Source organism: Crocodylus siamensis, chromosome 3 (assembly GCF_052110815.1).
Source record: "Crocodylus siamensis isolate JL-2025a chromosome 3, ASM5211081v1, whole genome shotgun sequence".
Classification (NCBI taxonomy): domain Eukaryota; kingdom Metazoa; phylum Chordata; order Crocodylia; family Crocodylidae; genus Crocodylus; species Crocodylus siamensis.
In genome coordinates, this window is record NC_143397.1 from 173299772 (window position 1) to 173312940 (window position 13169).

The 13169-nt window shown below is 45.0% G+C and overlaps 1 long non-coding RNA gene across 1 annotated transcript; it reads right to left on the reverse strand.

Moving 5' to 3' along the window:
• Window positions 1-2683: 2683 nt before the first annotated feature.
• Window positions 2684-12701, reverse strand: LOC149869133 (uncharacterized). The gene is made up of 3 exons (XR_016441077.1): window positions 12600-12701; window positions 9215-9375; window positions 2684-3010 (listed from the first exon to the last, which is right to left on the reverse strand). It is a non-coding gene; the product is annotated as an uncharacterized LOC149869133 (long non-coding RNA).
• Window positions 12702-13169: the final 468 nt, after the last annotated feature.

Here is a 13169-nt window from a genome sequence, read left to right on the forward strand (position 1 = left end):
AGAGATGATCTTATAACACTCATTCATGCCAGTTGGTCCAGTGAGACTCTTGTAAAAGAAAAAGATCACAATCCAAAATCCCAGTAATGCTGTACTATTATCAAAAGACTATAATATTAGCAGGGCTCATCAAAACACTTGGAATGAAACATTTTCTTGTGGGGAAAATGGAGATCAGTAAAACTGAAGTTTTCAAAAGATAGATTCCAGTGGTTAGGTAAAAAAATCAAAATGAAATATTTTCTTCCCAGTCAGGCAGACATTACGGTCTGTGTCTGCTTGGACACTGGTGGTATTTCATGTGAGTTGTAATGATGCATTCCTTGTGCCCCCATTTAGGTCTACTACCTGTTCTCTTCGTCTGAACATTTCCTCAAGACAACATTATTTCTCCCTTTTGTTGGCCATTCCACAAAAAAAAAGTCATATTTCAGCTTTCTGTTTCAGGATAAACATAAATGTTGCAATATTGGAATGCTTTGAAAAAAATCAGTTGTAAATTTCCTTTCCTTTCTAGTGATTTCATAGATTTCATAGACATTAGGGCTGGAAGGGACCTCGGGAGATCATCGAGTCCAGCCCCCTGCCCAAAGGGCAGGAAGTCAGCTGGGGTCATAGGATCCCAGCAAGATAAGCATCCAATTTACTCTTGAAGGTGTTCTATGTAGGTGCTTGAACCACCTCCGCTGGCAGACTGTTCCAGACCTTGGGGGCTCGGACAATGAAGAAATTCTTCTTTATGTCCAGCCTGAAACGGTTTTGCAGGAGTTTGTGACTGTTCGACCTCGTCATCCCTTGGGGCGCTCTGGTGAACAGACTTTCCCCCAGATCCTGGTGGTCACCCCTGATAAACTTATAGGTGGTCATCAGATCACCCCTGAGCCTGCGCTTTTCCAGGCTAAAGAGTCCCATGTCTCTCAGCCTATCATCGTAAGATCTGTTTTCCTGACCTCTGATCATGCGTGTGGCTCTCCTCTGGACTCTCTCAAGCTTCTCCACATCCTTTTTGAATTGTGGAGCCCAAAACTGGATGCAGTACTCCAGCTGTGGCCTCACCAAGGCCAAGTACAAGGGGAGAATGACGTCCCGGGATTTGCTCGAGAAGCATCTATGGATGCACGCCAGCATTTTGGTCGCTTTACTAGCCGCAGCATCGCATTGCAGGCTCATGTTCATCTTGTGGTCAATGATGACCCCCAAGTCTCTTTCTTCTGTAGTGCTAACCAACGTAGCACTGCCGAGCCTATAAGGGTGCTGCAGGTTTTTCCTCCTAAGGTGGAGAACCTTGCATTTATCAGTGTTAAACACCATGAGGTTCTCGTCTCCCCATTTGCTGAGCTTGTCCAGGTCAGCCTGGATCACCCGCCTATCTTCTGGCGTGGATGCTTTGCCCCAAAGTTTGGTGTCATCGGCGAACTTGGCCAATCCACTCCTGACTCCAATGTCCACATCGTTAATGAAGATGTTGAACAGTATGGGTCCCAGGACAGAGCCTTGAGGGACCCCACTGGTCACAGGGCACCATGATGAGTGACTGCCAGAACACAATTTGCCTTCATGTTAAGCATCTTTTGATTTCTACCTGGGATAGGTTAATGATCTAAGCATCAAGTTTTGAATAGCTATACAATATGTATAAGCCACATCTACACATGTGCTTTACTGCATAGTAGACTAATGACCTGCAGAGTAAAGCGTCACTATCTATATCTGCAACAGTATTAGGCCACAGTAAACTAATTTTTGCTGGGATGAGCTAGTATTCTTGGGGAGAGTACTATCATACGTCGGGGTCATTTATTGCAATTAAACACACATGTAGATGCTGACTGCAGGCATAAATTATGGCCAGTTATAGCATCCATCCAGGGGCCAGACTCCTGCCTACCACCTAACCACACAGCTCTGCACTTTCAGCACCCTTGTGCCCCAGGCAGCCCCTCCACCACCCAACTACCACCAGGAGCCCCTGTTCTTCCTGCTGCACCCCAGCCAGCCCAGGCCTGCTCCACCCTGACTCAAATTGTTGCTGTCCCGGGTGTACGTGTAGATGGAGTAGCCACCAGGAGTACTTTATTCTGGCTCAAACTGCTCCAGACTGTATTGATTCACATTAATTGCACATGTAGACACACCCATAGACACCTAGACCAGTGGTTCTGAACCAGCATGCCCATAGACCCCTTGAAGGATGCCACTGACGTATAAGGAGATAAGCCAGGTGCGAGGATATAAACATAGGTTCAGGCTCATTCCTGTCTGGTCACTCACCTGACCCCACTACCTGATTTTTTTGCAAGGAGGTAAGCGCTGTAATAAATGCTTTCTTTTTTAAAATGGGCTGTAGCTTAATTCACAAAAGTTATGGAGGGATGCTTTGAGTTTTAGAAAGTTGAGAACTACTGAACGTGACCAAATCAGGGCCTCATAGTCAATAAATTAGCTGTTAGGTAATCACATTAAATATACTAAGGTACTTTTATGAAACAGATTCTGATCATGCAAAAACTTGTATGTGCTTAACTTTACCCATCTTAGTTGTCTGCTTGACTTAAGCTGAAACTAAATCCAGTGGACTACAATGAGATTATTCATGTGGTTAAGATTAAATACACACAAAAGCTTTTTAAGGACTAGAGACTTTATGAAACTTCATAATGGAATTTTGCAGTGTGTAGGAATGGTACAGCAACATTTTGAATACTTTATGAGCCCTCTAGTGGCCATCACAATCTCCAACCGTGTTTCAGAAGCTTTTCAAATTCTGCCAGAGCTACAGTATATGTTTATTGCTAAGTTTTGGATGATATATATGTTAGTAAACATGTTTGGATCTCACCACACCGTGCCCAAGTGGTCCCTTTTTGTTCTGTATGCTTTGTAGACCAAAAAGATCCAACGGGTTTTGCTGGTGTCTCTAACATACTTCTCTCCCCTACTGGTGTGCAGCCTGGTGGGTGCAATTGGTTGATATATTTCAGCATACTGTGGTACTCTGAGATGCGATGCTCTGAATGATCACAAAAAATACTTTGTTACATATAAATATGGTACAGTTTTAAAGATCAACATTTCTTCTAGGCCATGTTTACACAGGGTAACTGCAGAAAGTCAGGGTGAATCAACTAAAAGGTGAGAAATCAGAAAGTGTAATTTAAAGCAAGTTAAACTCCCATATAGATGTTCTTATTCAGAAGGGTTAAGCTACCTTACATAAAGCCAATGAGACCTTGAAACACTCTTTAAATTATGCACATGTATCTTCAGTTCATTAGCTTTAACTTTCCCTAGTGTCCCTCCTTTGGATAGGGAAAAAAAAAGAATCTTTCACTCTACTGATGAATTCTTTCTTCCAGGCCCCCAAGAGCTTTGACATGACAATCTAAATACCAGTCCCAGCAGTAAAGTGACAAATGTTATTCACAGAGGTATGCAAATTCTTCTTACCATCTCATGCAAAGCTGTTACAGAGAAAAAGAGAGGCATTGTCTCCTAAAGCAGCAGCAAAAGAGCGCATGAAGTTTATTTCAAGGAAGAAGGCAATTTTATTAGGTAAAGGTATTTTAAGAATTTGAAGGAATTATAAACAATCAAGACTTGAAGTAAAGAGCTCTAATGTAAGACAATACATAGCGGAAACCTAAATATTATACTGCGTTTTCTTCAGAAATTGTGCCTGGAATATTAGCTAGCTATTGAACTTGGAAAAATACCATTACTAATGTTATGTTATCAGCAGGAGAGATCAAAGTCAGAGCAAGGATAACAAACTCAGTTAGAAACAATTTATTGTAAATGTATGAGGCAAATCTGGATGGAATAGTTACACAAATAGATTTCAGGAAGCATTTAATATTAAAATGCTCAAGTTTTCAGCCAGATGTTTTGAGAGGATTCAGTTTCAAGCTTCTTCAGGAACACGAAAATGGAAGAGTTTTCTTGCATGCAGATATGCAACATAACAGTTTTTAGTCTGACTGTGAAAGGAACAGGTTAAAATGATACCATGTGCTTGTTCATCTGGTTACTTAAATACCTATTCTGAATTCAGGTCTAAAGCAGCTGGTTGCTGATGAATTGCTGATTGTTGAAAATGCTCCTTGTATTTTAGTGAGCTGAAGATGAACGAATTGACACTCAATCCTGTGAGTGCTGAACACTCTGAGGGGTGCTGCTGACTGCCCTGAGAGGAAGGTGAGAGCGCTCAGGATCAGGCCTTTACAACAATAGTGAAAAAGCTGGAAATTGCTTTGGGGTACTTAGAGTCTCAAAATCTGAGATGTATACTTGGTCTCTTGCTTTTGATAGGCACTAGAACAAGTTGTACTCTATGTTTAAAGGAAAGGCTATACAAAGAAGGAGGTATAAAGATTAACTTCCTCAATATATCCAATAACACAACAATTGCAACCCCACAGCTTATTGTAGAACGGAAATGGAGTTGTGTCAGGGAGCAAAGCTGTAATGCTGCCTGAAGCTGAACTTTCCCCTTATTCATTCAAACATTAATTTCAAGTTCTATGAGGTTTACTACAAATTAGAATTTAATGACTTCATTCTTCTAGAAGTTCTTGTTTAATTGCCATCCTGTATGTTTTTACGGTTGTCTTTTTTCATATAATTACTATACTACTTGTTACATCTGCCTTGATTGCAAAGTGCTTCTGAAGTTCTGTGATAGAAACATTAGTTATTGATACTTGGGAAGAAATGGCAAAGAAAAGGGTGGGAGGGACAGAGAAGAGAAGCAAAGGTAGGGAAACAAGATAAGACCATAAGATACTAGAATTTAAAAGGAAACGTTGACAGAAGGAACAGACTGCAATTACAGTTATACTGTTATACTGTGTATGCTGTCATCTCACAAGTAGGCAAAAATTTAGCAAACCCACCCAACAAAAAAAAGTAATAGGATTCATCAAGATATGCACATGACAAAACAAAGTATCTCTATATCCCTTGAAAGCCAGCTCTTCTTTCCCCTCCAACTGTTTTCTTTTACCCGAGTTCTTGTGCCATGCCTTGAGGGCACAGAGTTTTTGGTGTTGGTAGTTTGTGTTTTAAAGTTTCCAGCTTTTGGACACTCTAAAATAACAACAATAGATGTTGTCCATAATATGGCCTTCAAAAAACAAATCTGTGCCAGGGACTGGACTTGTTGATTCTTGATGCCCCTTCCAACCCTTTGACTCAATTATTCTAAAGTGGTCCAAACAAAGACTCAGATTTGTGCTCCCTGCTCTGTTTTTGCCTACAAAAATCCATAAAAAATTCTGGATTACATCACTGTATGTAGGCTCTGAATATGCAAAGTGCAGCACAAGCAAAACTAGAAATTAGCTGAAGTTGTAAAATATTATATTTATGGCCCCTAGAATTCCCTGGTTCAGTCTCCAGAGTCTGCAAAGCTGTTGCATACAAATCAGCAGACTGTTGAAAACTGAATCAATGTCCTACATTTATTAAATGTGGAAGAAAACTTCCTTTGGATACAACATGTATTAATTGAATACTATACTTTAGTCTCTAACACCTTTAAAACCTGTTTGAATTTTTTTGGTACTCATTTACTCAAAGCTACAAAAACAATGGTCTGGTGCAATGTCAGACACTTTTTTAATTCCTCGGCAAGTAGCCAGTAGGGATTACTATTATCAATATTATTTTACTCGTGTTGTATTCAGATAACATGGTACAAAAAGCGGGGGAAAATAACAAACTGAATTGCTCAAATCCAGCTAACTGTGAACATAGTTTGTTTAAGCACCTGGTTCCTAAAACGCTGTCCTGGCCCTTCTTCCCTCAACCTCCCTCTGTCTGGCTGAACCCACTTGTAGCACTGAACCTTAAATTAGACCAGACTCTTCAGGCCAGCAACCAGGGGCTAGACTCACCCGTGGTCTGGCTCAAAGGCCAGTGCAGGGACAGAGAGAAGGAAGCTTGAGCCTGTTAGCCTGCTTTAAGTTGTGTCCTTACTGCAGTGGCTCCTTCAGCCATTTTAAGGATTCAGAATTAGTAATGTATAAGGAACATCTAGCTTTTCTCCTTTCCACAAGGGTCTCCTGTGAGGTAGAACCCATAGAGCTGACTTTGTAGTTCCTGTGGTCCTGTGGATTATTGCTTGCATATGCTTTTTGGCATGGGGAAGGTTCCTATGGCTGTCCTGCCCATAGTGGAGAGTAATACCATGGGGCCATATTAAGTTTTCTGGATTATAGTATAAATAATACTGACATATATTCACAAACTTTACCCTCAGCTGCACCCATGTCTGCTACTGACCTTTCACTCTACCATCTAGCCAAGAAAAAAAAAGGCGGTGGAACAGCAAAAATTATACCCTAATGGCAAAGGCATGATTTTATTAATTTTCCAAAACCTCAGAGAGAAAATGTCTTGTAGTAGCAGGCTGATAGTCTTCTGTCTGTGGGTTTTTCTGCTTTTCTTTTTTTTCTTGCAATGTTTGTTTTTTTCACAAACGCACAAAAGAAAGACTTTTCAGTGGTTTGCCAGCAGTGACTATTTTTCTAGAGCTCTGCTTGTGCTCTTTGTTTCTCTGATACAGGAAGACCTATGAAGCTGTTAGTCCAAAAACTTTGGCCTGTTTGCTCCTACTGCCCCTCATCTCTTCCCTCCTCTGATTGCAGTGTGTCTTTATAATAGAAACCTGTGTTTTCTGAATTATTTGAAAGATCAGGCAAAAATGAAGACACCTGTTCTGTCCTACCCTAAAACTGTACCATGTGATGTTAAAGGCCTATCCACCTTACCTTATATAGCTACTATTGTTTATGTTTAATCCCCATTCCAGGGGCTAATTTTCAATGCCCTTAATCTTTTACACCCCCCTTTTACACCTACTGATGGACAGTTTTAAAATATAATTAGCATCTATATTGGCAGTCATTGAAACAGGTATTACAGTTCATGCTTCAGTGCTACTGTTTCAGGTTTTCTGCAAAGCCAAGCAGACATTGTTGCCCCCATTATATTTTGAGTTACAGGCTGAGGTCCCTAGCATACTACTTGTACTGAGAGGGACTAACTTTTAAAAAGAAAGCCAAGACTATGAAGAACCACTAGAGTGTCTGTCTGTACTCCATGCCCGTTGAGTACTTCAGGCTACTCCCCTATCTTCCCTCTCCAGGGTGTCCACGCCATGTTTTAGGAAACACTGATGTACCACTATAATCCAGTGGTGTAAAGCTCACCTTGTACCCCAGGCCAGTTCCAAGCTGTGGGACTCCTTGTGGGCTGGATCCAATCTGGGGCAAAAGGTGATTCCAGACAAGGACATGGGGCAATGCAAGGGTAGCAACTGAGGGGGGGGGGTAGTAGTGGCAACAGGCAAAGTGGTGGAAAGGCAACCAGAACTATATCAGACCTTGATCACTTTCCTGCCCCTGATCACCATGTCCACCAAGGACTAAGGCAGGGGTGGGCAAAATGCAGCCCGTGGGCTAAATGCAGCCCACCAAGCCATTCTATCCAGCTCGCAGGGCCCTTAAAAATTTAGAAAATTAATATTTATCTTCCCCTGGCTGCCTGTCATGGAGCCCTCGATGGCTTACCAAAATTCAGTAAGTATCCCTCTGCCCAAAATAAATGCCCGCCCCTGGCCTAAGGGCTCTAGATTGTACAGCAGGTCATGCCCCTCCCCAAGAAATGCCCTTCAGCTTCTGGAAACATATCTGTAGTCCAGCAAGCCAGATAGAGCAGCTCTGAGAGCCATGCATTTGACATCGCTATACCAATATAAGGGCACGTCTACACATGCAATTAGTCATGACTAAATTTACTGCGCATTAAGCTCATGCGCAGAAAGCGGTTTTTGACAGGTGTCTACATGTGCAGGGACTTGGCACTAATTTAGTGCTAAGTCCCTCCAGCCATGCCATGTGCCCCTGTGGCCACCATGGAGAGCTCCATCCTCAGGCCCTAGATACCAGCACTTGGCAGCCATTCTTAGAAGCCAAAACCGGCTGCCAGCACTTGACAGCTATCCTGGAAAAACAACCCCAGCCTCTGACCACTGGCCAGAACCTTCCCTGCCCAGGAGCTGTGTATCTAGCATAGGGACAGCACAGAGCAGTTCCCTCCTTGCTCACCCTGCCTCCCTGCACCATGGCTGATCCAGCCCCTACCCCTGCCCCTGCCCCTGCCCCTGCCAGCAATGCCCAGTGCCCTGTGCTCTTGCTGGCCATGATGCTGGCTCTGGTGGCCCTAGCAGGCACCCCCTGCCCAGGTCCCAAAAGAGCCACACACCCACCAGCAGAAGCCAGAGCACTGGGTGCAGGAGGCCCTAGCCAACACCCTGGTCCTGCACTCCCCACTCCAGCCCACCTGCCCAACTACCCATACACCCCCTACTGCTTGCCCACCCCCAGCACCACTCTCAGGACACGCACATGTTCAAAATAAAAACCTTTATTTCCCTAACAATCCCCATCCCTCCCCCCACCCTCCCCAACAAACAGAGCTCCCTCCCCCTTCTCAACAAACAGAGCCCCTCCACCACCCTCCCCACCCCCCCAAACAATAAAAAACCTGTTTATAATGCCAAAACTATTTACAATGTCTCTGTTTTTCTGTCCCAGAGTGGGGAGCCATAGGTGGGGGGAGGTGCCCAGCACTTATGGCTTGGGCCATTCCCCCACAGGTCCAGGGGCCACGGTGACCCTAGTGGGTGGCAGCCTTGTGCTGCAGCCACCTGAGATGGCATTCTCCAAAGCTGGGTGGCTCCCCCCCGGCTGTCCCAGTGCAGCGCCAGCATCCCTGTGGGGCACATCTGGGTTCTCAGGTGCATGTTGCAGGAGACAGCAGCAGAGCTGGGCCCAGGCTCAAGGTCCAGGGTGAGGGTTGGGCCAGAGGCTCTGGTAGGCAAGAAGTGTCAGAGGACCATCTACCAGGCCCAGGTGGGGGCCTGCTATGGGGCAGAGGGTGGGATCAAGGGGCCCTGTGGGGCAATGGACAGAGAAGCAGTGGGGGGCATGGGCATGACCGCCAGGCCCAGGAGAGCGTCCAGGGTCTGAAGGTGCGTGTCCTCAGTTTCCATCACCTGGGATTGGAGGGCCACCTGCTGCCAGAGCACCTCAGTGGACTCCCACTCCAGGACCTCCACATGTGCCCAGTGCTCCTGCTGTGCCTGGTCCCATGCCTTCTCCTGGGCAGCCTCCCAGGCAATATCCTTCACCCATCAGGCCTGGTCCCATACCTCCCACTCCTCTGTCACTGCCACCAACTGTTGGAGCATGATAGTTCTACCCAGGGTGCGCCGCAGGTGCATCCAGATGGCTCCAGTGCTGGGTGGCGGTGACCTGGATCTTGCATCCATGCTGGGGCTGGTGGGCTCTCCCTAACATCCAGATGTTGGCCCTGCAGAGGCAGGAGACAGACACCTTTTGTGAGAGTTTGCAACATTTGCAGATGCTCTGCACCAGGCCTGACTGGTTTCAGATTGGGGGTCAGCCATGCATGGGTGCCCAGGAACTATGGTAAGTCATCTGGGCAGGCCCGGGCCTAGGCAGCCACTGGCTGAGTGCCCCATCCCCGCTTGTTCCTCTCGGACCAGCAGCCTGCCTACCTTGCCCCCTTCCCAGGGTGGGACAAGCCAGGCTACTGGCTGCTACTGCCACTCCAGACAGTGCTCCCTGCTGTGTCCCTGCAGGCCTGCCGCTCTGTCGACCATGCCATGGCACCCAGGCTCAAGGTGTGCAGGGCTGCCAGACAACTGGGGCAAGGGGCTGGCCATGTCCCCCCTTCCTCATTCAGGGCCTCTCTCATGAAACTCCCTGGGGCTGCCCCCTATCTGATGCTACTGTGCCACAAGTGTGCCCCAGGCTGTGCGCAATTACCTGTTTGTGCATGCTTAGGGATGCCTGACCCCCTATGCCCTGCTGATGATGATCCTTCTGGTGCCCAGGACACACTTGTGCTCTTGGTTTGGGACCTGTAACAGGAGGGGCGCTCTAGGGTTGCCATACTCTCCCCTAGTTGCCCTCTGTACTATGCCAAGCCACCTACAAGCACCGTCAAATCTCTCCTGCCATGTCTTTGTTCTTATAAATTTTATAGGGAGGCTGCCTTTTGTTCTCTTGACCACGGTTCTCCTGCTATTACTAGTCCCATTTCTGTAATGGGTGTTCTGTGCACCCAGGCCTTATGGGCTATGCCTGGCTCCAACCACCTCTGTACCACACTCCAAGCCTCACAGATGTACTGGATGTTTTTCAGTCTTTCTTGATACTTCACTGCCACTTGGGCTTTCCACAGCCCTATCTCAATCAGCGCCTTGCTGACGCTCTGTTCCTTCACAGCCTTGTCTTAATGGGCACCTCTCTAGTGCTCGGGTTCTCTACAATCTTGTCTTGGACTCACACTGCGCCTCTCTGGGTGCTCATGTTCTCCACAACCTTGTCTCAGACTCGCACTGCACCTCCCTGGGCACTCGGGTTCATAGGGGCATGGCCAGGGATTGGGAGCTGCATGGCAGAGGCATTTCACCACAGTACCTGCAAAGACAGGATACACTGATGGGGGTGAGCAGCAGCAGGGAGCAGGTGCTGGCCGTGCTGCCAGAGACAGCCAGCTAGCAGCCCTGGGGGGACATCAGCGCTGGGCAAGGGGTGCAGCAAGCTGTAGCCCTTTGCAACACTCATCTGTGGTCAAGCAGCAGCTGTGGAGAAGGGACAACCCAGGCAGAGACAGCTTGTGTTCTGCCCAAGGGGCCACACAAGGCCTGTAGTGATCCTGGGGATTGCACAGGAGCCACAAGGCTTCTGTGCAGTGTGCCCCAAGGCACAAAATAGCTGCACACTTTTATAGTCTGCAGCTAGGGACACAGCTAGGGGCCCAGCCCTGGCCCAGGAGTGGGTCCCAGCCGGGAGTCCTGCAGCTGGACTCAGGCCAGCCCCCTACTGGGAGGGCAGATCCAGCACTAAACTTAGTGCCAGGTTGTGTCTATACATGCATTACTGTGCATTAACCAACTGCGACTAAATTTGATACCTGCATTTGCAGGTTTCAGATTCAGCCACGAATAGCCATTTTTACTGCTCAGTAAGGACACACATGTGTAGAAGCATGCCCTTACTGTGAGATAGTGCTTATGCTAAGCAAGGCCTAGCATAATGAACAAAGCACTAAAACTCCCAGAATGCTTCAAGGAGGTTGAGAAGTCAGCGATTGACATTCTGGTGACCGGTATCTGACCCTGAGATGCAAATGCTACTATGACAACTTGTTAACTGCAATGATAAAAATTGCACATAGCAACCTGCAAGCCTTGACCTTTTAACCTGCCAAGGACAGCAAAATATATAGATGAATAATGTATTTAGGTCACTAAGAATTAACATAAGAAGTGTAAAAAATTATAATAAAGAGCATATCACCTGATGTTATGATGTAGATGAGTTGAGTAGTAACCAATAGAAGTAAGAATTAGAAATACATATGTATATTTGTTATCATATATAAGTGATAGTAAAGTTATGTTAGATGCCTCACTCAGAGACAGAGCGTGGACAGTTTTGTATCTTTGCCTAAAAAAAGATAAGGGACTCCTTTTTAAATGAGCTGTTGACCAGTTCTGAGACTACTAAATCGGGCAGCCACACCTAGCCTTCAGGTTAGAAAGCAAGGGCCTGATTTGGGAACCTCGTGAACCAACAGACCCCCTTAGTTTATGACTTTGTGAAACAATAAAAGTTTTAAATTGAACCTCCAGGTCTGAATCTGTGCTTAATTCAGTCCTTATATAATTCGGCACGAACTCACACACTTACTGTACAGTAAACTAAGCTAAGGTGTATTAACATGTCTCATGTAGATTCTCCCAAAAATGTGTTTGTTGTGCTGTCAAGGCTTTTCTGTCATGTATTTATCTATAAGCATGCATGCATGTAAGTAAGGTTGATAATGGGCCAAATCTTTACCTGATATAAGTTAGCATAACACATTGCTTTCTGTGAAGCAATCTTAGTTTATATAATCAGAAGACCAATTCACAGATGCATCCATTTTCTTTAGGTCTGGCTTTAACAAGCCACACACACTGCAACAAAGGTTCTTGTTGGAGGAAATATTTTTCATTTAGGGCACTGCTGAACAAATAAACTAGGCAGCAAAGGGGATTAGTAGTAATAAAAAGCATTAGTTCCTCAAAGAAAATAACATCCCAAAAACTAATGGTAACCATCAGCCAAAATTTTTTTCTTCAAAACAAAGTTGTCAAGGAAATGTAAAATTTTTCAGTGTACGTGAACCTGCACTGGGCTAGTTAATTTAATACTGCACTGCTAACATTTAGTACAGAATAAGCATGTAACATAAAGAAAAGAGAAAAGTAAATGAGAAAATAAAAAGACTTTAGACCCCATTCAAATGAAGTAGTTAAGCGCATTCTTAACTTCTATCATAAGAATAGTCCCTTTGAAATCAATGGGATTGTATGAGTTTAAAGTATAGAATGTGCTTAAATAATTCAGTGGATCAGGACTTTAAAAAAATAACTGTTAGCTAATAATTCAACCTGCATAGTACCTTTATAATTAATGAGCCCTTGAAAAGCTAGTGAAGAATGAGAAAAACTTTGTTACCTTTGCCATTTTGTGTCTAATTCACTTGATTTTTCTCATCAGAAGGCTGAAATAATCAGATATGGGAACAAGCGTGTTTATTCCCTCTACCGCTGTTGCTTTTTGGTAGCCTAGAACTTTATGTTCTATAGTGCAATAATGTTGCAATACTACTGAACAGAATTAGTCTCAATCACATTTCCTCCTTTGTCTAATGGGCTGAGTACAGACAGTTAAAAAGCCTGAGGCAAAATCAGTTTAGTCTTTGCAGGTTAGTTTAAGCTGCATAGATTGAACTGATAGGCTACTGAACAGACATATACTTTTGATTCCAGAAATGCAGCCACATGCTTGAAGTGGTCCAGGCAAGAAGCCAGGGGGCACTGGAGCATGACTCCTTGCTCAGCGGGTGCAGAAAGCTTGAGCCAAAGCTAGCCCCCACCCCCAACCCCCTGGGGGTCTTCAGAGGAGTCACAAAACATCCTGGGATGCTGGGGGACTGAAGTAACTTGAATCTGGAAGGGATCTGGAACGGAAGTTCAATAAATCAATTTAACCTAAAATCACTTACGTCTGATACTCTATTTATCC